This window comes from Neoarius graeffei, chromosome 1, assembly GCF_027579695.1.
Source record: "Neoarius graeffei isolate fNeoGra1 chromosome 1, fNeoGra1.pri, whole genome shotgun sequence".
NCBI classification, from domain to species: domain Eukaryota; kingdom Metazoa; phylum Chordata; class Actinopteri; order Siluriformes; family Ariidae; genus Neoarius; species Neoarius graeffei.
In genome coordinates, this window is record NC_083569.1 from 40,397,729 (window position 1) to 40,422,644 (window position 24,916).

The following is a 24,916-nucleotide window of genomic DNA, read 5'->3' on the forward strand; positions in this document are numbered from 1 at the left end:
CAGCTGCCTGTCTGGCCTGCCATACCCCAGTGGGAGTTCTACAAGTGCTGCCTTCCTCAGCGTTGAGATCAATCTACCTCCACCCCCTGTGCCTCCAAAATCTGAAGCTGTGAGTAACTGTGTAGTTTTTTGTTTTCTCCCCCCTTCTCCTCAGTAAAATGAAGGCCATGTAACAGTAAATATCAAGGACAATAGACATGTTGTAATATCCTTTTATCATGGTTTATTATGAAAACCATTTCGTGTTTTTATTAGAAATATTTATAAAGGATAAAGGACAACCATGTATCTCTGGAGTATAGTTACACAGAAGTCAAGATTTTGTAGTGCCCGGTCTTTGTTTTGGCAAAATACATGACTGAGATTCATGATTTAAAGTGTCAGCATCACATCTGCCTTTTATAGGCCGTTTAGGGGAAAATAACAGGTGCTTGGCAAATTATGGTTAAAGGATTAGTACCAACATGTAGTTAGTGTTGCAGGATGTTGGTTTAAGTCAAGAACGAAGGAAAACCATGAAGGGGCGTGTAGTTTTTGGAAAATAATCAACGATGGGGTGATCGTTTTTCTTCAGGGACATTAATTTGCAAACATTATATTTTTATTTATTAAAGAATCACTGACATACATCATGTGTTATCTGTTTTAGTCATTTTAACTGTTGTGGGACGTTCTGTTGTTGTTTTGTTATAATGGCCATAAACAATTGTTCTCTGACCAGCCTCTCTCTCTGTTCAAGCTAATAAGACTCTCGTAGTCAGAAAACTTAAAGAAGGGATTTATCTCCAAGCACTGACACTGACTTATGTTTAATGTATTTAATAAATGATTTCTTACAGAAATGGCATTCTTTGTTTTTAAATAAACAAATTTGTTTTAAATAAACAAATATTTACAGGGACTCAGCAGCTCTGTGTATCACAACTGTCGTCATGGTAGAGCAAGTCACACACAACTCTCCAGCTTTTAGCTTTGGGGAAACAGTCAAATGAGCTGGTTTATGCCAACAAGTATGAACAAAAGGGAAAGATGTGGAGAAGTGGAATTAGAGAGCAGTATGATCTCGGCTCCCTGGCAGGTTAATGCACTGGGCTTTCCAACCTGGGACACTTCTCATTCAAGTCTACCTGACCCTCCACTCCCCTCCACTTTTCATCCCGGTTAGAAGGGACTTGCTCCTAATTCTCTGAATTTCTCGGTTCCAAAATTGAGTTACCAAAACCCACCAATGTCTATATATATATATATATATATATATATATATATATATATATATATATATATATATATATATATATATATATATATATATATATATATATTCTGGGATTTACACGTTTCCAAGAATTAAATCACCCGTAGAAAAGAGCAGACTTGGAAGATCATAAACTATGACCTCAACAGTTTTATCATAGTGGATTCAAGTAAGCATGTATGCGTTCGATGGACACAGAGGTTCAGCTAAAAGATTTTTTTTTTTTTTAGTGTGGCCGACAAAAATCATATATTAAAGCTATTCAGCCTTTCGATTTCATAAAGTCGGTGAAATTTAGTTCCCTCTGAAATTTGGTCATTGTGATGCATGTTTATTTCTGTAATATCTCTCAAAAAATAAAACGGGCCATTCTGTGTCTGGTAAGTTATTTAATTTGAAGGGATTCCCGAGCAAATAACGTACGTGAAATCACTTGCTTTGCGCAGTCAAGCAGACGGAGGAAGTCTGTGTGCGCATGTGCAGGTTTACCACCACCTTTTTTTGGGGGGGGTTACAGCAGTTGGTATCCAGTGTTGCATTACTGCCATCTACAGCTTTACCTTGACCGTGCAGTGACGGTTCCATCATTCTGTCGCTAAATGAACAGCTGATCACACCGAGGTGCTTGCTGACCACCGATATCTATTCGTTTGGTCCTGCGTTTCCTTTCCTTTGCAACATAATGTCTTTTCTCGCTTTCCGTTACTGTAGTCGGTCCTTCACGTTTCATTCACATCCTCCATTTTTCTCTCCGGTTTCAAATTTGTATCCCACAATGCCTTGCGCGAAGGGGGAAAGCCCACCATGTGATGCATGACGTAGTATCTTGAATTGGGTCATGGTGAAGCAGGAAAAAACAGTGGAGAATTTAGGGCCATTTGGCCTAAATTCATTAATTGCTCTATTAAAATAATATATAGCTTTAGGCACTGCCTAAAAGCGGCGCTCCCATCTGTTTCTGGGTTGTAGAATTTTCTTATCATAGCCAGCCTCTCTTGTTTTTATTTCTTGAATGTTATATTTGCTATACTGTTTCCTTATGTTGTACAAAACACACACAGAAAGAGAATAGCTCTGGCCTGATGAGTAGAGTCAGGGCAGTGATTTTATTTACAAATTTGATTTCACCATTGCTGAGACAAGAATACAAAAAAAAAAAAAAAATTGGAAAAATATCATATTGAAAACAAAATATAATCCAATGAATTCGCTGCCCGGTACAAAAACCCAGTGGGATTAAAAACTCCTGCGAACATACTCCTCATTCGAATGCAGCGCATGTAGCTCCGAGGATTAGAGCTTTGACTTTGAAAAGACGATAGAGATTTTGTTTAAAAAAAAAAAAAAAAAGTGCAATTGAGGAAATATATTTAAAACACTCAGCAGCAGCATGATCAACATGCTAATGTTAAGCAACTGTTATGAAACTAGGAAGACCATTAGAGTTTTCTAGAGTTTGTTCGTAAAGGACCAACAATTTTAAGAGGTGTACGTTTTGCACGAAGGTCTCAGGTCCTTATTACACGGTTATCAAAATGAATAATGCATGTAATACAGTATGTTGAGACAGATTTAACTCCAGTGATCGGCCATCTGGCTGTATTTTTAGACAGTTTCTGCAGGCTGGAATCTTTGGGCTTCGTTTCATCCAAAAGAGAGAGTAACTGGTTGCTGGTTCGCTGAAAGAAAATCGTATATGTAAATAAGCATACGCCCATCATTACCATCACCAACATGTTTTATACCTTGTGGTGATTGGGATAAAGTTAGTTGGCTGTGATTGCCGTCACTCCCATCTATTGTCAAAGCCAAGTCTGCAGTATGTAATTGATTTGCCTGTTCAGGTCACCAAATAACTGTGTATTAGGTAATGTACACAAAAATAATTGCCACTACAATATATTGTTCGTTACTACATAATCAAAAAGAAAATGAAATAACTAACTTTATTGATGGATTCATCATCGTCTTCATAATTATCACCATTGTTATGTAAATCATTACTAATAATCATCATAAACATCAGATCATAATCAGAAACATCAACATTATCATCACCACCATCAGTATCCCTATCCTCATCAACAGCATGCATCACTGTCTCAAACCATTACCATCAAAATCTTTTTTCTTTTTTACACCTTCGTCAGGCAACAACCGCAACAAGTTACTCACTACTATACTGTCCCGACTATTCTCCGCTACTTTTTCCTGCTTCACCGTGACCCAATTCAAGATACGTCATGCATCGCGTGTTGGGCTTTCCCCGTTCACGCAAGGCACTGTGGGATACAAATTTAAAATAGGAGAGAAAAATGTAGGATGCGAATGAAATGTGAAAGACCGACGACAGGAACAGAAAGCGAGAAGAAAAGATGTTGTGAGGAAAGGAAATGCAGGACTAAACTAATAAATATTGGCAGTCAGCGAGCACCTCGGTGTGATCAGCTGTTCATTTAGCGGCAAGATGATGTAACTGTCAGTGCAGGATCAGGGTAAATCTGCACATGCGCACACGGAGTTCCTCTGTCTGCTTGACTGCGCGACATGAGTGATTTCATATGCATTATTTGCCTGGAAATCCCCTCAAATTAAATAATTTCCCAGCCACAGAATGGCCTGATAGTTTGTGAGTTATTCCAGAAATAAACATATTACAATGACCAAATTTCAGAGGGAACTAAATTCACCGATTTTTATGAAATCGAAAGGCCGTCTGTCTTTAAGGTTGATTCGAATGGCTATCGCTTCCACATGACGGCTCCTGTAACCTTGTTCTCCTCTGTACCAGGCTCAGTGGGTTCTTTGAAAAGTCTGATCAAGAGGTGGACCAGTCGCTACCCTGATGCTAAAACTGACCCCATGAACGCATGGGATGACATCATTACATCCCGGTGAGTCATCTGAGCTTTGCATGCATGTTTTGTACCATGGCTATAGATTTATCTCTTGATAAATGATCAGGTCTGTGCAAAAAGTTAATGGAATGTGCAGTTCAGGTAACAACCTTGCCTTCATGTAGGCATTTGTGTGTTATCTGATGTGCGTCCTCTCATGTCCCAGGGGTTTCTTTCTGGATGAGATCTGGGAGAAGCTGTGCTCGTCTCCTGCTAACAGTATGGAGGTGGATGGAGCTGAGCAGGACAGTACAGCAGAAGAGTTGGGAGCACTGGTGAAGGACTGCAAGTTTAATATGAAACTGAACATGGCAGATAGCGCCTGGAAACAGGTACTTCCTAATCATGAAATCATTCAGCATGTTAGCAAATCCTTGCAAGCGTATTTATACCGGACGCCCCTGGTGTCAGTGTGACACTGTAAGGAATTTTCCTGGTGTACATTACGGCCTGACAATATCTCACTTTACACGTGCATGTTTTCATCTATATGTAGTAAAACTAGAAAAGCTGAAAACAATATTTCCACCAAAACTGATCATGTGGACCATAGAATATTGAATTTAATGGATCTCTACAGATATTTTGCTTTTTTTGATCCCTTGCATGATTATCCCACCAGAACAACTTCTCCGTGGCAACAAAGCTGTTGAAAGAACTTCACAGGGAGGCGAAGGCTGAGAAAGGTTGGCTACAGCGCTGGGTGCACAGCTTCAGCCGTTTCAGCCAGCGGAAGAGCCAGGGGCCCGCTGAGCAGATCGGCTCCCTGCTCAAGACTGTCCCACTGCTTGGTAGAAGCTGTTCTTTTCATTTCTGCAGTCCAGAAATATATTTAAAATAGTGAATGACAAAGCCAGCTCTTAATTCTGATTTATGTATCTGTGTTGCGTAGAGGAGTTTGAGGAGCAGAGTGAAGCTTCCACTAGCAAGGTGTTCAGAGACCAGAGGATCCTACTGGGCACCACCTTTGACCTTTTGGCCAGCGCTGTGCACCGCAGTCCCTCTGCTCTGGAGATCGTCGGAGAAGAGAGAGCACAGAGTTCTAGAACTTTCCAGGGCACCTTCCAGTGATCAGGTAGCTTTTGGTGTTATGTTTTGCTGAAATGATTTAAAATGTGAATCTTTTGCATTTGAGGTTTTCCCTGCATGAATAGATCGGTACATTCGTGTGCAAAAAATGTGTGCACAGGAGCATGGTCTTGCCGGAACAGATTTGGGTACCTTATGGCCCTTTTCCACTACCCTTTTTCAGCTCACTTCAGCCCGACACGGCTCGCGTTTCGACTACCAAAGAACAGCACGACTCAGCTCGCTTCAGCCCTGCTTAGCCCCTAAAACTCGCACCGTTTTGGAGTGGGGCTGAAGCGAGCCAAACCGTGCCGAGTGAGGCTGGGGGCGTGAGCAGACACTCCCCTGTGCACTGATTGGTGAGGAGGAGTGTCTTCACATGCCCACACACGCCCCGCGAGCACGCTGGGATCTGTAAACACCGTAAACCCGGAAGAAGAATAATTATGAATTGCGAGAATTTCTGAAGCCTTATGCACCTCGCCTCATCTGTACGCTCTTGCCAGTATCTGTTGGCGTTGTCGGTGACAACAAGCCACAGCACCAAGACCAGCAACACTAACGACTCCATGTCCTCTATGTTTATTGTTTACTCTCCGGGTCGTGAGACTACCACTTAAAAGCTCACTGATGTCACTGTTTGCGCCGCTTAACGACATCACGTGACGTCCACCCACTTTCGCTAACTCCACCCAATGTGTCCACCCACTTCCAGCCAGCACGGTTCAGCGCGGTTGTAGTCGAAATGCAACTCCAACAGCCCCGCTCAGCTCGACTCAGCCCGACTCAGCACGGCACGGCTCAGCCGCGTTTGTAGTGGAAAAGCGGCATTAGTTGCATCCATCCATTATCTATACCGCTTATCCGTCAGGGCTGCGGGGAAATTGGAGTCAATCCCAGCTGACTTTTTGGGCGAGAGGCGGGGTGTGTCCTAGGAAGGTCGCCAATCTATCGCAGGGTTAACACCGAGACAAATAACTGTTCACATCCACAATCACACCTGTGGCCTAGGTTTCATGTGACGTCATATCCGCCTCATTAGTTATTCAGAACTTTAGCTGGTGGTCTACCAAAGCTCAGTTGACAAAGCGTTTGTACCCCTTCATGATGAGCAGGGAAGGCTTTCTGTTTGAAGAGCCTGCTATCGGTCATGCGAACCAGGAGTTTGTCCAGAAGTATGCTGAAATTTTTTTTTTTTTAAGTGACCATTCTTAGCATGTAAATAAGTAATGAAGAAAAACATTGACTTTTTTTTTTTGCGTGTGTGTGTGTCTTCCAGGCTAAAGGCAAAGCTGGATAGAGGAGGAGGTTTTCAAGAGTTTGTTGATGCTCTTCAGCAGCTCACCAACCCTGAAATGCTCTTTAAAGGACTAAATCCATTTTACATTTCTTTTGCTGTAATCGATATTTGTCATATAAATGTATTCTCCAGAAGCATTTCTTCCTCACTTTCTTTATGACTCGACGCCAAGTCGTCATTTTTTTTATTTTTCATTTGTTCATTAAAGCACAGCCAAACAGTCCATCACTGGTTGGAGTTCTGATCTGTAAATGATGCACAGCATGAAAGCAGAGCTCGCTTTAAAAAGATCATCATTTATAATTTGAGCTCATTACCATTTCACAAGTGTGAAGAAACAGAGATAAGTCAGTCTTAACTTGGGTGATTTTTTTTTTTTTTTTTGTCTTTATTGACTCAGAATATGTGGTGTTTTAAATGTTAATGAAGGGGAACTATTCAAAACCTCTTCAAATATTCAGTGTAATATCTACCGTACTGTACTGTATGGGGCGGCACGGTGGTGTAGTGGTTGGCGCTGTCGCCTCACAACAAGAAGGTTCTGGGTTCAAGCCCAGTAGCCAACGGGGGCCTTTCTGTGTGGAGTTTGCATGTTCTCCCCGTGTCGGCGTGGGTTTCCTCCAGTTTCCCCCACAGTCCAAAGACATGCAGGTTAGGGTAACTGGTGGCTCTAAATTGACTGTAGGTGTGAGTGTGAATGGTTGTCTCTATGCGTCAGCCCTGCGATGATCTGGCGATTTGTCCACATGGATTAAAGTTTTCCGTCGCTACGACGGATTTCCGTCAACTGGGAGCACTAAAGATCAATAATGAGAATGATGCAGATCCGAGGAAAAAGGGGGGGGGTAGGCCCATAAGTCTGACACCGATGTGATTTAGAACTTCACCAAGCTGCTGTGATTGCCTGTTGTTGAACCCTTTCTTGTGCTATGTTTGAGTATATGTAAAGGAATAAGTTGTTGCGCTAGATAGGCCTAAATAAATAAATACAGCCTACGCTACTGTCTAGTCCCGGGAAGGCTCGGCGTAGCCAGCGAGCCACGGTGCTCGGCTTGAGTTTCGTTTCTATCGGCGGCTCCAGCCCGACTTTGGACACTCGCAACTCGGCCAGGGGAGGTCCTAGCCTCTCCAACCTTGGCAGCCAGCGACCTCTGCCCTCTCCCCAGCGAACCAGCGCTGCCAGGGCGGGCCAGCCCTGCGCCTCGGGACGCGATTCACCCCGAGGCGAGCCGTGGCGCTCCGCATCAGTTTCCTTTTAACGGCGGCTCCACTGATGAAACAATTTGGCTGTCCTACTACTAAGCAACTACTTGCCTCCTACTAATACTAGGCCTCTTGTAGTAGTAATAATGATATTTGCCTATTGAAAGGTGATCAGGTGAAAAATCTAAACAGCCCTGTTGAAGCCGCAGCAAGATCTATGCTATTAAGCCTTTTGTAGGCTAAACAGGCTTCGGCAGACAACGTTCTGGAAAGGCTGTGTTTTTCTTTGGTTTGATTAGCCTACGATTTAATCTTTATGGTTTCAGCAGTTCGCTTAAACATTGGAGGCTGCAGAGTCGGGCTGCAAGATTTCCTGACACTTGTTTAAGATGCCAAACTTCATAGTAAGGAGAAAGTAATTCCACAGTATTTAGTGCCTCGTCAGTCTCAAAAATTAATAGTGAAGGACCAACGCGAATTAAGTGCCAAAAAAACATCTCGTAGGCCTATATTTTACATTTTCAGAAAAGTCTGGAATTGGAAGTCGGTCAGTGGAGTGTAATGAAGTGTCTCATTCACTAAGCACAAAAGGTCGGAAAACAGTGGAGAAAACAGCTATTGCTTAAATAGGCTACTAATGGTTTACATTAGGGCAATTCCATGTAAATGTCAACCTCACCATGCAAAAATAAAGCAACATGTAATACATCAAAACCACTCCCAGAGATATCACCTAGGCCTGTATTTTACAGATGTGAATAAGTTGAACCAATTTGTAACCAACCTAATATGTCACTGTCAGTCTTTCTTTCTTATAATGTAAAACCCAAGCTAAAATCAACTTTGATCATGTACAATTCTATATTATTCCCACAAGCCACAGAAATGTATGCTAAAATCCACAAAACAGCAAAACAATAGCCATCCTAAATATTATTTAAGAACTTTGATAGTTTTAGCTGATATTTAGAGAGTTTTTCAAAGGGTTATGGTGGTTAAATTGCTGATTTTCTAAACATACGCCATGTCTATTTCAGACGCGTCACATCCATAACGGAATTTCGTCACATCCATAACGCTGACTTTTCCTTCCGAAACTCTGCATGAAATACAAAATATTTTAAACAAAGATTTTTTTAATATTCACCTTGGACCCCTCTATCAAATGGATATCTCCATTTCGACATTAGGTTTACAATTTCACAGAGTTTGATAAAAATGTACAGTCACCCAAGAAAAGTGATACTTTTTCTGTCACATCCATAACGCATCTTTTATTGGCATTTTCTGGCATGCCCTAGATGTACTATGGGAATTGTTCTTGTTCTATCACTTCTCCAGTATGGTACAGCCTTAAAATATGCAACACCTGTTTAAATACTGGGAGACAATAAAACATGCACTGGGTCATTTGTTGCCATTTTGAGTTCAAGTGTCACGTCCATAACGCTGGAATTGCTCATTAGTAATTTTAATGTATGTGACAAATTCATTGATTAAATACAGGGGCGTCAGAAGCATGTTTAATGTGGGGGGACACACTGGCGGGGGGTCTGGGGATCCTCCGCCAGAAAATTTTTAATTAATTAGATGCCATTTCCTGCATTCTGGTGTATTTTTAACAGGTTGTTAAACACTTAATTTTACCTACAAAAGTCACTTAATTCAATTTTAGAGACTCAACAATAAGTCCTCATTCAACTAGTCCATATATTCATCAGCCTGTTTTTAAACCCACCGCTACGCCTAAGATCATGAGATGAATGTGACACAATTTATCACCAGCAATGACTTTATGGGTGCATTTTACTTTTTATTTTGTGTTTCCTTTTTTATTTAGTTTTAGATGTAACACAACATGCCACTGTGCCAAGCAATAGTGACACTCAACTGTATGTTTAAAAATAAGATTCATAATTTCACACAATGAACAGGCATGACATGGCATCATGCAAACTTCATAACACAAAATCACACTGTGTCAAGCAACGGTGACACATAAAAAATAACTTCACACAATGAACAGATGCAATTTTGTTCACCACCAACAGTGACTTTAGTGGGTGCATTTTACTTTTTTTCCGATTTAGTGATATAACAAAAATGGCATGGCATCATGCAGTCTTCATAACACAAAATTACACTGGGTCAAGCAATGACACATAAAAGAGAACTTCACACAATGAACAAGCGCAGTTTTGTCAACCTCCATGCAATGGTGGTACTACAGTAGCATTTACAGATTAGTATAACAAATAGATTTATAGATATAACTCCTTCTTACATTGGTGCCACCACAATTTCTACCACTTCATAACTTTTATCCCCCTTTCCTTCACAATCCACCTGGAATAACATCCATCTCTCTCCATTACTTTCCTTTTTACTATTCCTTCCCCATACACTGATTTCCCATCTTACTTTCCAGAAAACTGCCAAAGACCAGACAAAACAAGGAATCAGTAAATATCATCAGAGCAGACTTGACCTCATTCTTGGCATTACAGTAAGGCAGGCCTACTGGGTTTGAATGAAATGATAGCTAACGTTAAGCTAGCTGATACATCTCCTAACATTGACTAGCCAGCTAACTGCACTAACATTTCCATTGGGACAAAAAAACCCTGTCCTGTGGGGACATTCTGACTGACTTTCCGCTTCTTTGTAAAGAATGTCCTTATGTCCATTGTGTCTGGGGAAGAGCAAATACTGCAAACAATTCATCATCAACCAAGAATACCCCATTAGGCTAAGCTTATTTCACTGTTTAGTTGAATATCAATTTAACGTGGCCTAGGGTTAATTTTGAGGGCAGATAACAAAAGAATAAGGTTTTAGCAAAAGCTAGACATTGTGAGGTTGCAATGGGGCTGACGTCACCTCCTCCACTTTCCAGCAGCTGCACCAACATTTCTGTGCTCGCGCTGAGATTCACTTCACTCGCGCGCGGTGAGCTGTTGTAGGGAGCGCCCGGAAAACCCGGAGTGGATTCTCAGTGGTCTGTGTATTCTCTTATCGATCGAGTGGAATGGATTCTTTCACGAAGCAATAGAAACGGCGCTGGGTGAACTCATATTTTATGTTAAATGTGGGCGGGTCCAAACCACTGGCGGCTCGTTAATAGGGGCGATTTGGGCGACGCACTCCCAAACAGGGAGGGAGGTTTTTTTTTTAATCTACTCCAATCAGGCTAAGGTCGCGCCTGGTGTAGCCACGCCCTTTTGGGGCGATTTCTGTCAGGTTCAGATTTGTCCCAAAATCTCCCATTGACACTAATGGTACGTACATGGCAAGTCAGTGTGTAGACCTGACCTACTGTACGATGTCCTTCAAAGTCTCTTCAGACTGCATCAGCAAGATCTCATCTCATTATCTCTAGCCGCTTTATCCTTCTACAGGGTCGCAGGCAAGCTGGAGCCTATCCCAGCTGACTACGGGCGAAAGGCGGGGTACACCCTGGACAAGTCGCCAGGTCATCACAGGGCTGACACATAGACACAGACAACCAATCACACTCACATTCACACCTACGGTCAATTTAGAGTCACCAGTTAACCTAACCTGCATGTCTTTGGACTGTGGGGGAAACCGGAGCACCCGGAGGAAACCCACGCGGACACGGGGAGAACATGCAAACTCCACACAGAAAGGCCCTCGCCGGCCCCGGGGCTCGAACCCAGGACCTTCTTGCTGTGAGGCGACAGCGCTAACCACTACACCACCGTGCCGCCCGCATCAGCAAGATATTCTGGTTAATTTCTTATGGGTTCCATCTCACTCAGGTATTGAAGGGAATGAGGTTGCAGACCAGCTTGCCAAAAATGCTTTAAAATTTGAGGCACAGTTTAATATCCCACTGAGTAAAGCAGAAGTTAAGACCATCATAGTCACTAAAATGCTAGGACTATGGCAGGGGCAGTGGGACAGGGAGAGTAAGGGCAGCTTTCTGCGCACTGTACAAAAAAAGGTTCCCACTAGAAGACAGGATACTTGGAGTCGGAAAGAAGAGCAAGTTATAACAAGACTTAGGATAGGACACACTAGATTAAATCATAACCTCTACATCAGGGGTGTCAAACCTAATCCATAAAGGGCCGTGTGGCTGCAGGTTTTCATTCCAGCCATGCAGCAGCACCCTGATTTGGCTTATTCAATCAACTGACACACCCACCCTTTAATCAAGGGTGGGTGTGGCTGCAATTATTTGACTGTGTGAAGACAGTTCAGTTGATTGAATGAGCCAAGTCAGGTGTGCTGCTGCATGGCTGGAATGAAAACCTGCAGCCACAAGGCCCTTTATGGATCAGGTTTGACACCCCTGCTCTACATCATTGGCAAGCATGCCACAGGTCACTGTGTTAACTGCAGTGCAATGGAGACTGTTAGACATGTTTTGTTAGAATGCCAAGCATACAGTAGACAGAGAAGTGTTCTACTAGAAGAGGTTCGAGAACTAGGGGAGACCAGTCTCTCTCTTGAGAGATTATTTGCCTTTTCAGTACCGTCAGCTTGGAGATTTGTTCTTATGTTCCTGAAGAATACTGGCATTTTTGACAGGATTTAGTTAATTTTTTTTTTTTTTTTGTCACTCCTCCATTGAAGCTCCATACCTCATTGCAATGTCGCAATAATACAGTTGGTGGCGGTAATGCACCACAGTGGATGCCAACCGCCAATAAATCGGAAAGAAGAAGAAGAATGGTACGTACGTTTACTATTTCGAAAATCCTGCTCCCAATGCATTTTCTATTAGGTTTTATGTGCTCGCACAAGCAGCGTGCTTACATCATACGCCTGTTGCCAGATTGGTTTTTAGTGCATTTTGGCGGGTTTTGAACATAATTTTGGGCTGGAAAACGCAACTTGGGCGGGAAGATGGCGGCGAGTGTTGAGTGCAACAATACGATAGCGACTCTGAAAGAAGTTCCCTTTAGTCGTCGTACCAATGAGGAGAAACCGGCAATCAAACAGCGAGGACCTCCTAGACCGAATTTAAACATCAATCAAGTGTCTACGAAGGGGGAGAAGACCTGCTCAAGAGGTTTTAACAAGAACTGGTACCACCGGAAAACTTGGCGAGCTGGCTGTGATGTAGTCAGTGCTCTTTTTAGCTACCCTTGCGTTCTCTTCCACTCTGGAAGTAGCACAGCAGACGGTACAGTGATATCTGATATTTGAATTTACTAGGCAAAAGTTGTTTTTGTGTGTTTTACCAATGGCAGTTTAACATTGCCATGCTTGGAATATTTCAGTAGCCTCAAGTTCTCTCTGACTTGGTGTAAATTAAGCATATTTTAAGTTTTTATATATTGTACAGTATGTGTGTTCATTGGAGCCAGCAGCACCTTACCTTTTTTCCAACTTGTTAAGCTAAGTTGCACTGACTACAAAACCTTGTGTAACCTTGTGTGTGTATAGCTAAATAACTAAAGCCTTTTGTGTTCATTGACATGCTTGTAATACTTTAAATTTCCTTTTAAGGCATGGCTTTCTGGAGGAATTCTTGGGAAAAAAAACTGCAGAATTTATTTAGAAATATTTGTTGTTAAAATGGTGCAATTCCATATAAAAAAACCACATAATTAAGCTGCACATGTTTGTTTGATGGTTATGCTTTTCTTCACCTTTTTCAAAACTTAAATAAACACTTGTTTTGGATTTATATCCTGCCACTTTAATTGCATTCTTTAGAATTGAAGAAATTAGAATATGTTTATAATTAAGAATTTGTGTCTACTTATTACAGAATACTGGAATAATATGAGAAAATAAATGAGTAATGTAATATTAATTGATTTTGATGCCAAATGTTTTGCTTTGAAGGCTTCACAATGAATCTTCCTTAGTTTTAGCCTGGCAAGCCAGACTAAATGTGAATATTTGCCACTCATAGGCAAAAATATTTTTGGCCACTAGGCGGGTGGGTCTAGTTTACTAGGCTACCTTAGTTTGCCACCTTTAACTTGTTCAGTGTTGCCACCTAGTGGAGAGAAGAGATTGTCTATATTGATATCTGAATTTACCAGGCAAAAACAAGTTCGGCCAATTGATTTGCTACCTAGGTCAATTTACTTCAGTCCTGTGGACATTTACGGTCCGTGTAGACATAACGGGGGAAAATTGCCCCCCCTGAAAAAAAATTCAGGAGCCGCCACTGGTCCAAACGAAGAATTATGAAATGTGAGGGGGACATGTCCCCTTCACATTCAATGGTGGCGACGCCCATGATTAAATAGATAAAGAAGCGAATACTCCAAAGCTCAAAATTCAGGAAAGTGGCTCCGGTGTCGCAAGTGCACAAGAACAGTTATTTGAAAGTTAACCTAATGAATTTGTGCGTGCGCGTGCGATTTCATGAAGAACCGGGACAATTGGCATTCGGTGAAAGATTCACACCTCTGACTCATTATGGACCCTTTTCACGTGACGTCACGACAAACGCGGCCACCATTTTGGACATGTACTACCAGTAGTTTACCACAGCCAGCATTGAGGAATGGCAGCAAAGAAAGTGTTTATTTTCAGCAAGACTTCCATCATGCCACTATGTTGTTGTGCACCTGGATGTAGTAACCATCAACAAACAAGGCAAGGGTTATCATTTTATCGGATCCCGGTAGATGCTGACCGACGGAGAAGATGGATAGCGGCATACCAGCGCTTGTGTAGTGACCACTTTGTTGGAGGTAAGACGAATAAAATTAGCCAGAAAAGGCATTACATTGCTGTTAACATTCCATTCTAATTTACTGTAATTATGATCTGGCAGCTATTTACACTGGATCCAGTGTAAATAGCCGCCGGAGCCAACGTCCGAGGTTCCGGAGCGCTCGCGGCCCGGCCGGAGCCGGCGGCCGCGGAGCCGGCGCGCGCTCGCTCGCGGCCCGGCCGGAGCCGGCGGCCGCGGAGCCGGCGCGCGCTCGCTCGCGGCCCGGCCGGAGCCGGCGGCCGCGGAGCCGGCGCGCGCTCGCTCGCGGCCCGGCCGGAGCCGGCGGCCGCGGAGCCGGCGCGCGCTCGCTCGCGGCCCGGCCGGAGCCGGCGCGTGCGCGCTCGCGGCCCGGCCGGACGTTGGCTCCGGCAGTTATTTACACTGGATCCGGTGTAAATAGCTGCCAGATCATAATTACAGTAAACTAGTAAATACAGTTTTCTGCATCTCGCTCCTTTTTCTTTTATGTTTGTCGCCTTCCTCGCATTCAAACCGATTTGAGCCGAAGTCCACTACATGTCCAAAATGGCGGTCGCGTTTGCGAAGGTCACGTGACTGAAAAGGGTCCATATTCGCGCGCGCCCTCTCGCCCACTGTTGCTTCGTTTTCCCGATTTACACGCGTGTCTGAAGATGGAGTTTTCAGAAATCTCCACTCTGCCCAGAGTTTGCAAAAGTAGCTGTTTTCAGTGACTGAAACCTCCGTATAGGTGTGAATGAGAGGTGCAACCGAATAAATAAATATGCGTCTTTTTTATCTGGCTACATGTAGGCTATCACTGCGCAAAGCCTCTAATGTTGAAATGGTAGTAATATTTGTTAAAATAATAGTAGGCTAATTTCCACATTAATCGGTAAAATGTCCCAAGGGATGTGATGGGGGGATGGCCGTTTTATAAGGGGGATGATTTGAGATTTTTATTTCAGAAGGGGGATGCCTCCCCCCACATCCCCCCCTCAACTCGAGTACTGCATATAAGGCCATATTTCACCGGACATAGGCCCTTCGATTTCCATCGCTAGAGCGCGTCAAATTACTTTCGGTTTTGCCAGCATGGATGCGCTTCTTTTAAATGAAGGCACAGATGTGTCAGACATCGACAAAACAGTAAAGAATAAGTGGAGATGGGCTTGGCGAAATGAAATGGGCGATAATGGCAAGCTCCTGCTGCTGTGCCAAGGAAAAAGAAACAAAAACAGGCATCAGGTGTTGCCAAACTAGATGCCTTTGGCTTCACTGCGAAGAAGCAGAAAAAGTGAACTTTCACTTTACTTTTCTTGTTTCCTGGCTTTATTTCAACAGATTTTCTTATTTTTCTTTCTGTTCCACTCTTTTGAAAGCATGGTTCAAGTTCGACTGCACTTGCACTTTTCTCTGAACCACTGTTGTGCATTACTAAAGTATTGTTGAAATAAATGTGCACTTTGCGCTGAAAACTTGTTTCATCATGAATAGCCAGTAATGACAATGGTAAAGTCTTGCTTTAGTCATTTGTTAAAATTATGTAAATGTACTATAGGTAGGGGCCTAGGGGATAATGGACAACACGGCGTTTAAAATTTGACGCATCGCTGACATGGTAGGGGCCAACGACATGGAGCTTTTTTTTCAGTCAGATTTTTTTTTTTTTTGCTTTGATCCATGTGTCCAGGGTGTACCCCGCCTCTCGTCCATAGTCAGCTGGGATGGGCTCCAGCTCGCCCACGACCCTGTACAGGACAAGCGGTTCTGGATAATGGATGTACTGTATGGCCACTAAAATTTTTATTAGCATTATAATATTCTTAATATGCTTAGCTAGGCATGTAACAATTCACGATTTATTCCAGTCATGATACTGGGTTCCCGATTCAATTTTCCCACAATATTTTCGAAAAAAAAAAAAAAGCAAAATATTTTTTTCCTATTCTTTATCAACTTAAATATTTCTTTTGTTAAACTGTTTAATTTTCTTAACAATAATTATTTACCCATATTTGTAAAGGTTGGAGTAAAATTTAATAGCTTGTTAACTAAAACATTCCTTTTATTAAAAATGAAAATGGTAATTGTAGTGGCCATTTGTCCAGAAAAACAAAATAAACAAATCATAACCAAAAGGCCACTGATGCACCATGGGGATGTGGTTTAACCCAGGCAAAAGAAGTTGAATGTCCATTCCATAGTATTGTGTTTTGTGGTGATTTATTTCAAAATAATAAAATGAACAAAACAGCACAGAAAACCATGGCTGCTGCTACCTCTCTTGCGCTGGTAAAAAACCATAGGCCCACCCCGGTGCATTCTGGGCCTCAATGTGCCTACCTACTCAAATAACCTCAAATATCCACAGTGTTAACCAATTACCAAAAATTAACCAAAATATAAACCATACAAATCTAAATATACTAAACAAATAATTAACGAACAAAAATATTATCAATATCTAATCTAAATAAAGCAAACACTTAAGGTAATCAAACAAACAAAATTACTCGTAAATTAAATGTTCAGCAAAAAACCTATAAACAAAAACTAAACTTTACAAAACTAACAAATAGCTCCTACAGTAATAACAAGGATTCTACTACCTCCATTTTTCTCTATTCTTTATCTTTCAGCAGTCTGTAAAATAGCTTTGATTTCTTGTTAAATCTATTTATACAATCAGTCGCACGACAGCGCCCTCCTATTTTAGAGCTGTGTTACTCCTGCCTAGGTTGAAGTCACATGCATTCCTGCTATTGGCTGTTATTGCGCCCTCTGCTGTCTAAATAATGTAATTGCAGCTTGGAAAAACTAAGATTACGCAGCCTGATAATTGTGATAAATTTTTTTATTTCATTGATTCAAATTGTCATAAATTTGCATCACAATTTATACACTGTACAATGCAGAATCCTTACATTAACATGTATCCTGTGTACACTGCTGTACTGTCAACATTGTTTGGCAGGATTGGTGGGATGAGGTTGAGTCAGTTGGAGAAGCCCAAGATGGACAAGAAAATGATGAGGACACTGTGTATGAAGAAATGAGCACCTCACTCTGCAACTTCAAAGCCCCAGGAATTGTAGCCTTCCGGAAAAAATTCCGCCAGGTTCTTAGTTGTAACGCCTGAAACTATCTTCCCGTTCCGTTATTTCAGTGAGTAATCAACTGTACATTGTAAAGTCTGTATTTTCTTTCTTAGTCTGTGTTTCTAAAAGACATTCTCCAAAGAAGTGGAGAAGCTTTTTGGCCCAGGTGGCTCGAAGGTATACGAGAAGCGTAAAGATGAGGATTATCTTAGGAGAGTGGATGAGCTGGTGTCGCTCATGAGAGGCTTCCAGAAAGAGCCAGGGAATCTGAAGGAGTACTCACCCTGGCTCAGTAACTTCAGCGTAGACACACTTCGGAACGAGCTGGAGGTTCCAGGTTAGGAGAAAACCATCAGCCTCCTCAAATGAAACATTGTTTCAGAAAGTTCATCAGGCAAACATTCAATACTAATTTTCCTCCTCACTTTAGGACAGTACGATGGAAGATCCAAGCCTCTCCCTGAGTACCATGTGGAGATTACAGGGTTTGATGAGAGGGTATGTACTTGCAGATGATGATCCTCTTATACTCTTGACTGATGTAATGGTATTTTATCTAATTTTTCTCTTTAACTTTTCCTCCTGCAATACTGTTAAATGGGGGGGGGGGGGGGGTGTCACAGTGGATCCGGAGCCTTTTCCAAGAGCACTGTTTACAAGGCTTGGGATTTGTGCCTTTTTTATGTATTGATAATCAGGACATTTTAACTACTGGCTGCTGCAGTGCATCCTTAAATCGATAGCATAGGCTGACCATGTATACTATAGACCCACTGCACTCACGTCACATTTATGTTAGCAATCGTCACTACCCAAGACCTGGGGGACAAGCGAACTTTGTTTCCATACTGTTCACATACTGAAGCTAAACAAAAATGTCTGACGTCTGTTGCTGTTGTCCAAAGAAAACTACAGCTAAAAAAGCTCTACTACTGGATTACTTGGACAATCTAAGTCAGAAAGAAGCGAAGGATACATATACACGGAAATTAGCTTATTGAGGGTTATGAGCCGTACAAAATTCCTCAAAATGACTGGAGTGACGGTGCAGATTTGTGGCCTAGCATTAGCATTAGCTACACGTTGGAATATACCTTCTTTTTCCCCGAAGAGTCTTGACACGGAAGAACAGTTTTAAAAAACTACAAAACCAAGAAAACCTCCTTTGTGTAAAGACTTTTTCCCGACATCAGCTTTTGGGAACAGAATGTTGCAAAAGCCAAAGCATTTCCTCTCAAAGGACTCCGACCTGAACTGTGGGACAGATGGTATTCCATCCCTCCATGTCTCAACAACCCCAAGGACATCTAGTTACACAGCTGTTTGCACGCTATTATTTATACAGTTATGCTTATTATTGTTAAAACAATATCTGAAGTTTTCTTTGTAAAACAGCAAAATATCTTGCTGTAGACTTTCAAACAATGTTGTAAGATTTTATTTTAATTTGATGTAATAGTGGATGGAACAATAATTACAAACACTAACAGAATCAGCACATTCCAGTTGTAGCTGTAGTCATACAGTAACTATAATCACCCTTGCAATAATTTCAGTAAACGGTTAATGTTCAGTTCCCTCTTCATTTATTCTCGATTCAAAAGGCTTAACTGAGTCACACAGGTTGATCAGTGTGTAACGGACAGTAACAATTTTATCCAAAATAGTTTTTCTTTCCTTAGTCGATTTATTTCCGTTTCACATGCATGCAGCTGTTGTAAAGTTCAGTGTGTGGGTGGGTAAAACACTCTCGAACTGTTGGGTCATTACTACACTCTGGCTCCATGGTGACATTTTGCACAGGACTGTGTTCCTCTGATAACAGAAACGAAGCTCCAGCTCTCTCTGCTCTTAATCTTTTCTGTTCTTTCAGGTTTTATCGCGCATGTCGCTCCTTGTTGGGTTTTTACTGCGTTATGTCTGCGTTGTTTGCTTGCTACCCAATCTGGGTTTTCCGTGTGGAATAAGGAAGTTGGTTCATCTGTAAGAAACTCAAACACTTTCATGAAGAAGCTAACTCGAATGTGAGCAGAAAAATAAAATGAGATTCTTAAGCAAACTCTTCCATACTCCCTTACGAATTTTTTTTTTTTTAAAATACAATCACGAATTTCTCTGGAGTTTTCAGGCTTGGTGCCGCTCATCGTATTCTCTTTAACCGCTCATTTCTTCGTTGTTCTTGAAGCATTTGCTCCTTCTCTTCTCTGACAGATCCCCTGAAATCTTTCTAAACCAATTCCTTGTAAGGCATTTTGAATCGGTGCAAGTTTTTGTGTTTTAGGCCCAATCAAATCTATGACTCTTGGCTAAGTAAAATTGCTGGGAGGGCTGAGGGAATAAGACAATATGCTGAGACATACAGGTATGTTATTGTTCATTTCCCTTCTATAGTGGTGCCATAATGTCCTACTGAGTCTTACTGTCTGCTGAAAATGGAAAGACCCAAGTGCACATTACTGTGTGATCATTTTACTACAGGAAGGCTAATCGCACAGACACGGTAAATAACTTTAAACGGATTGAGCAGAGTGTACCAGAGGACCTGCTGAGGTATGCTCCTACAAGCCGGCCATTATTCTCTACTTGCTATGTAATTTGTGTTGTGTGGAAATAATTATAAAGTGGAGCTCAGATGGAAACAGGGCAGAGGAAGACAAGCGAAGAGCTAACTAGTCTTACTATTATAGAGTATTAGGGTATGCTGGCAAATCCTTTGATTTGAGATTTTAATGACTGTTGTGCTAAGCAGAAAACGTGAATTTCGTAATGTTTGTACAAGCCTTGGAGGTGAACGTGATGAGTAATGTTGAAATTTTGATGGTTATTTTTCTGACCCGTTCAGACGAGCCTTTGTGAAGATGAGTACGACGCCTGAGGCCTTCCTTTTGCTGCGCTCTCACTTTGCCAGCTCCCACGCGCTGCTCTGCATCAGTCACTGGGTGTTGGGTATCGGAGACTGCCACCTCTTCAACTTCATGATCAATGCTGAAACAGGTGGCATGATTGGCATTGACTTTGGCCATGCTTTTGGACCAGCTACTCGGGTTCGCATACAGTTTTCATTTACATTTCTCTCCTTATTGCAGTTTGCTCTAGAAGCCAGGAAAGTTTGTTTATACTGCATTTGCTGTAGCTGAAACATGCTGTGGCGTTTTTTTTTTTTAAAGTTAAGTTTCTGCCAGTGCCAGAGCTGATGCCGTTCCGGCTTACGCATCAGTTTATAAGTCTGATGAAGCCCATGGCGGAGTCCGGCCTGATCCACAGTGTGATGGTGCACTCACTCCGGGCATTCAGGGACGAGCCTGACGTCCTCCTCAATACCATGGATGTGTTCGTGAAAGAGCCTTCTCTCGACTGGAAGGTATGAGGATGTCATATGAGTCTGAGTGAAAGCTTTTTAATAAAATAAAATAAAATCCTAATAATAAAGTGATGTATATGGTGAACACTGACCCTCAGAAATGCTGTTGTCTTTACATTGGACTCATTTTATATTACCACGATCCGTTGTATTTAACACTCCAACAACTGATGATCAACTAATTGGTCTGAATTTTAGTTTTATGCTTGTGAATGTCCAATGCATGTTTCATTTCAGGGAATAAAAATGTGAGTTGATGAAAATACCAACAGTTGTGTCCTAAATTGTCCTTAGTTCATCTCTGACTACCAAACTTTCCAGGTTCAGATGTTTCTCTCATGTTTCTCAAATTGTTCTCCTTCAAACTTTGCACCAAAGCAGCTTAAGAGAGGAGGCACCTGGACTGAGAGCGTTGATACCAAAGAGATCAACTGGTACCCGCTCCAAAAGATCAACTTTGCTCGCAAGAAGCTAGAGGGAGCCAACCCCTCAGTTATAACGAGGTAGGCCAGATGCCATGACAGCACTTTCTATAGGCACTTAGGATAGTGTTTCAGTAAACTGAATTTAGCTGTTTACCTTTTGTATGCAAAAGTAATTTAATTTTTAGTTGAAATCACAGCATCAGATACTTCACATCCCAGACTTCTACTACAACTGAACTTTCCGGTCAACTTTAAACTTGTACGCAGATTCAGGCCGTAAATCCAATAACAAGGCGGCGTTTAGATGCATTGCAGCCACCTTCATAGAGCCACAATGGTGAAAATGTAACTGACACTGAACACTCAAAGGTTTGTATGAAAAGTAACTAGGGCAAACAAGATCAACTCTCATACATCCCCACGCTTGTATCAGAATGCAAGCAATCAAAGGAATAGGACACTTATTATGAATGTTGACTTCAACAAATAATTAGAGTGGGGGGAAAAGCCCCCTTAAGGAAAATTCAGTTTTTCTCCAAGTTGAAATGAACCATGTGTTTAGTTTTAATCATAATTTTGACAACAGTGACATGAACAATAATGCCACCTAAAGTTTGCCTAAAGTTAATACTTAATTTTTTTTTTTTAACAAAAACAAACATTGTGCCAAGGGGGCCTTTTACCCCCCCAGTGGGGTAAAAGGCCCCCTGAGGTGGGGCAATAGGCCCCCTCACTCAAAAAAAGCTGTTTGGATAGCAAAAGTGTTTACTTAAGCCTATAATGTGAAAGAAACAAGAAAATATCCCTGAATTAATGAATAGATGCATTTTATTATATTTCGCATTTTAATTTCAATTTTTTTAAATTTCAATTATTTTTAATATTAAGTTCAAATTACTTGCTTTACTCAACCAGGTAAGCGAGATGTTATTAAAAACTATGTATCTGCTATTCAGAAATGTATGAAATACAGTAATTATGATAAAAGGAAACGATGCCCCCTGGGGGCCATTTACTCTGCCATTAACGGGGCGTTTTACCCCACAGACTACACTTTTACAAAAAAGGGTCTTACTTTCAAAATGTGATTCAACTTTTTATACCTAATGTATTTTTTTTTAACGTACTGACTTGTCTACTCATACCACATACACAGCTGTGATATCTGACGAAATAGCTATCTAAATACAGTTTTACTGATATCTGAAAATTATATCACTTACCATGAAATTTGATTTCTCTCCGCTGCGTTGCTGATATGCGATCCACAGTGGATATTTGTATATCCCCGTTGTCAAGCCAGTCCATAGCAACAATAGAAATGTAACTTTGCGCCATCTGGTGGTTATTTTGGGTAAAACAGGCCGGGGGCGTATTACCCCACGGGGGCTTTTTCCCCCACTCTAACTCTGAAACAAGGAAAGGGCAGTGTTCTCCCCGGGGATTTCAAATAGCATCCTGGTTATCTGTCATTTTGAAATAGCATTTTGCTTCTTGAAATGGTGTCAAAATCCACTCTGTTTCATAAATACGTTCAGTTGGTAAACAGGAAGTCGATGTGCTACAGACCTGAAAACGGTTTACACGGTATAGAACCCCAAGCTGAAGCACAGTACTAAATATCAAGCAGATATGATTTGTAGTTGCGGAGAGAATTTTGTAAATCCACCCTATAGGTTTCATAAATGCATTCAATCGATAAACAGGACATCAATGTGGGACAAACTTGAAAATGGTATCCACGGTATAGAACCCCAAGCTGAAGTTTGGTACCAAGTGGCTATGATTTGTGGTTACTGAGAAAAAGGGAGTTTCAGACAGACTGAGATAAACCAGTATAGCCCCCCCCCCCTCAGAGCAGGGGTATAATAAAACAAAATAAAAATTGGCAGGTAGAAACATCTGTAAAACCAAATTTGTTTCAAATATATTGGTTTTGAAGTAAAAGGGGTGCAAAATTTTGCACTCATCTGTAACACTTGATATAAAGGCTACATATTCACCTCAAATCCAAAATGAGCTAGATGGTCATTTTGTACTGAGTGCACTTGGAATTTGCAATCACTAAAACACAATTAAAAAAAAAAAAAGTACAATGATGCTATATTTTCTCCATCAGTGAGGAGCTGCGTCTCAGCTTTGAGAAGGACCCTGTGTTTAAGGGCATGGTGACTGTGGCTTGAGGAACACAACATCCGTGCCCGGCTCGGAGAGCAAGAGCTGAGCGTGGAAGAGCAAGTGGACTGTCTTATAGATCAGGCGACTGATCCCAATATACTTGGCAGGACCTTTATAGGCTGGGAACCCTGGATGTGAGCAGCTTTACAATACAAATCAGTGTCGATACAAACCTGTTCCGCTGTAATTCCAGTGATTACACTGTGGTGTTTCATCCTTGTGGCCAATTTATAATTTGATGTGTCTACATCTTTTAGACATGATGATAACTGGTCTGTGTGTGTTTTAGTGTTGGGAGGGATTGGGCTGCTGGAGTTCTTTTGGCCCTGAGGCCAGAAATGCATATTAAGTTTTATCACTGTTTATTAATTTAGGAGTTCTGTCCATCAACTGCTTTGCTCTTGAAATTAATACCACATCAGCCTGTGATTTTCAAATTAAAGTTGCTGTAATTGATTTTAAGAACATGCTAGCAAAACTGTCTTCCTGATAGCAGTAAAAGCAGATGCCTCTGGAAATAAAAATGTTTCTCTCACTTAGATTCTGTAATTATTATATTTTCCTTATTTTGTTTACGTCCTTATTTATTTTGTATGTTGTATTGTGTTTTTATATTCAAAGATAGGTGCTGCCCTTTCTTGGCTAGGGCTCACTTGGAAAAGAGACTTCTGTCTCAATGTGATTTACCCTGGTTAAATAAAGGAAAAATAAAATTAGCAACTAAGCATTTTACAACTATCCAGCTATATTAACTAATTAGGAAGCTCAATAAAGTAACAGAATTCTCTGCATGTTAATTATTTAACACATGCATATACAGCCTGCACAAAGGGTTGGCTATTAATTAACTGGAAGTAAGTCGTGAGCTTGAAAGAACAGGACATGACCCGAGCAATGGCACTGAAGTTTAGCTGCAAATTTCAGTTCCAGTATTGTAGTGCAATTTGTTGACCAAAGAGCCAAAGAAAATGAGTACAAAGAAACGGGTAGCAATCCAAAAATGAACAGGGATGAGCAGCAGGGAAAACGAGTGGTTTTTCACTGCTGGAAAGAAGAAAGACATTGAGTGCCTAATGAGTCATTTGTGTGTTTTTAGTACATTCATGTCATGTCCTGTTAAGTCTCCTCAGACAGATAACTGAGACGTGTTTAACTGCTTACTACCTGCAACAGCAGCAGCATGATTTTCTGGATCTTGATGATGCATCATTACATCACTAAACTGTACAGGTGATGTGTTTGTGGAGAGGTGTGGAGTACGTGTGAGTAAAGAAAGGAGGTGGTTACCAAAATGCATCATACACTTAAATACTAAAACTCTAATTACACCACTAATCTGCAATGAAGGGCTGCGTCTCCTCTTCTCTGGGCTCAACAAACTGATGACTGTCTCACGTGCTGGCTGAATCAGAAGTGGATTAAAAGACTGTGCAGTTGTATGAGGGTTAACTTTACTGGAAT

The 24,916-nt window shown here is 41.4% G+C and overlaps 1 pseudogene; it reads left to right on the forward strand.

The window, feature by feature from the left end:
* Window positions 1-34: 34 nt before the first annotated feature.
* Window positions 35-23,953, forward strand: LOC132884885 (DNA-dependent protein kinase catalytic subunit-like; annotated as a pseudogene).
* The last annotated feature ends 963 nt before the right edge of the window (window positions 23,954-24,916 follow it).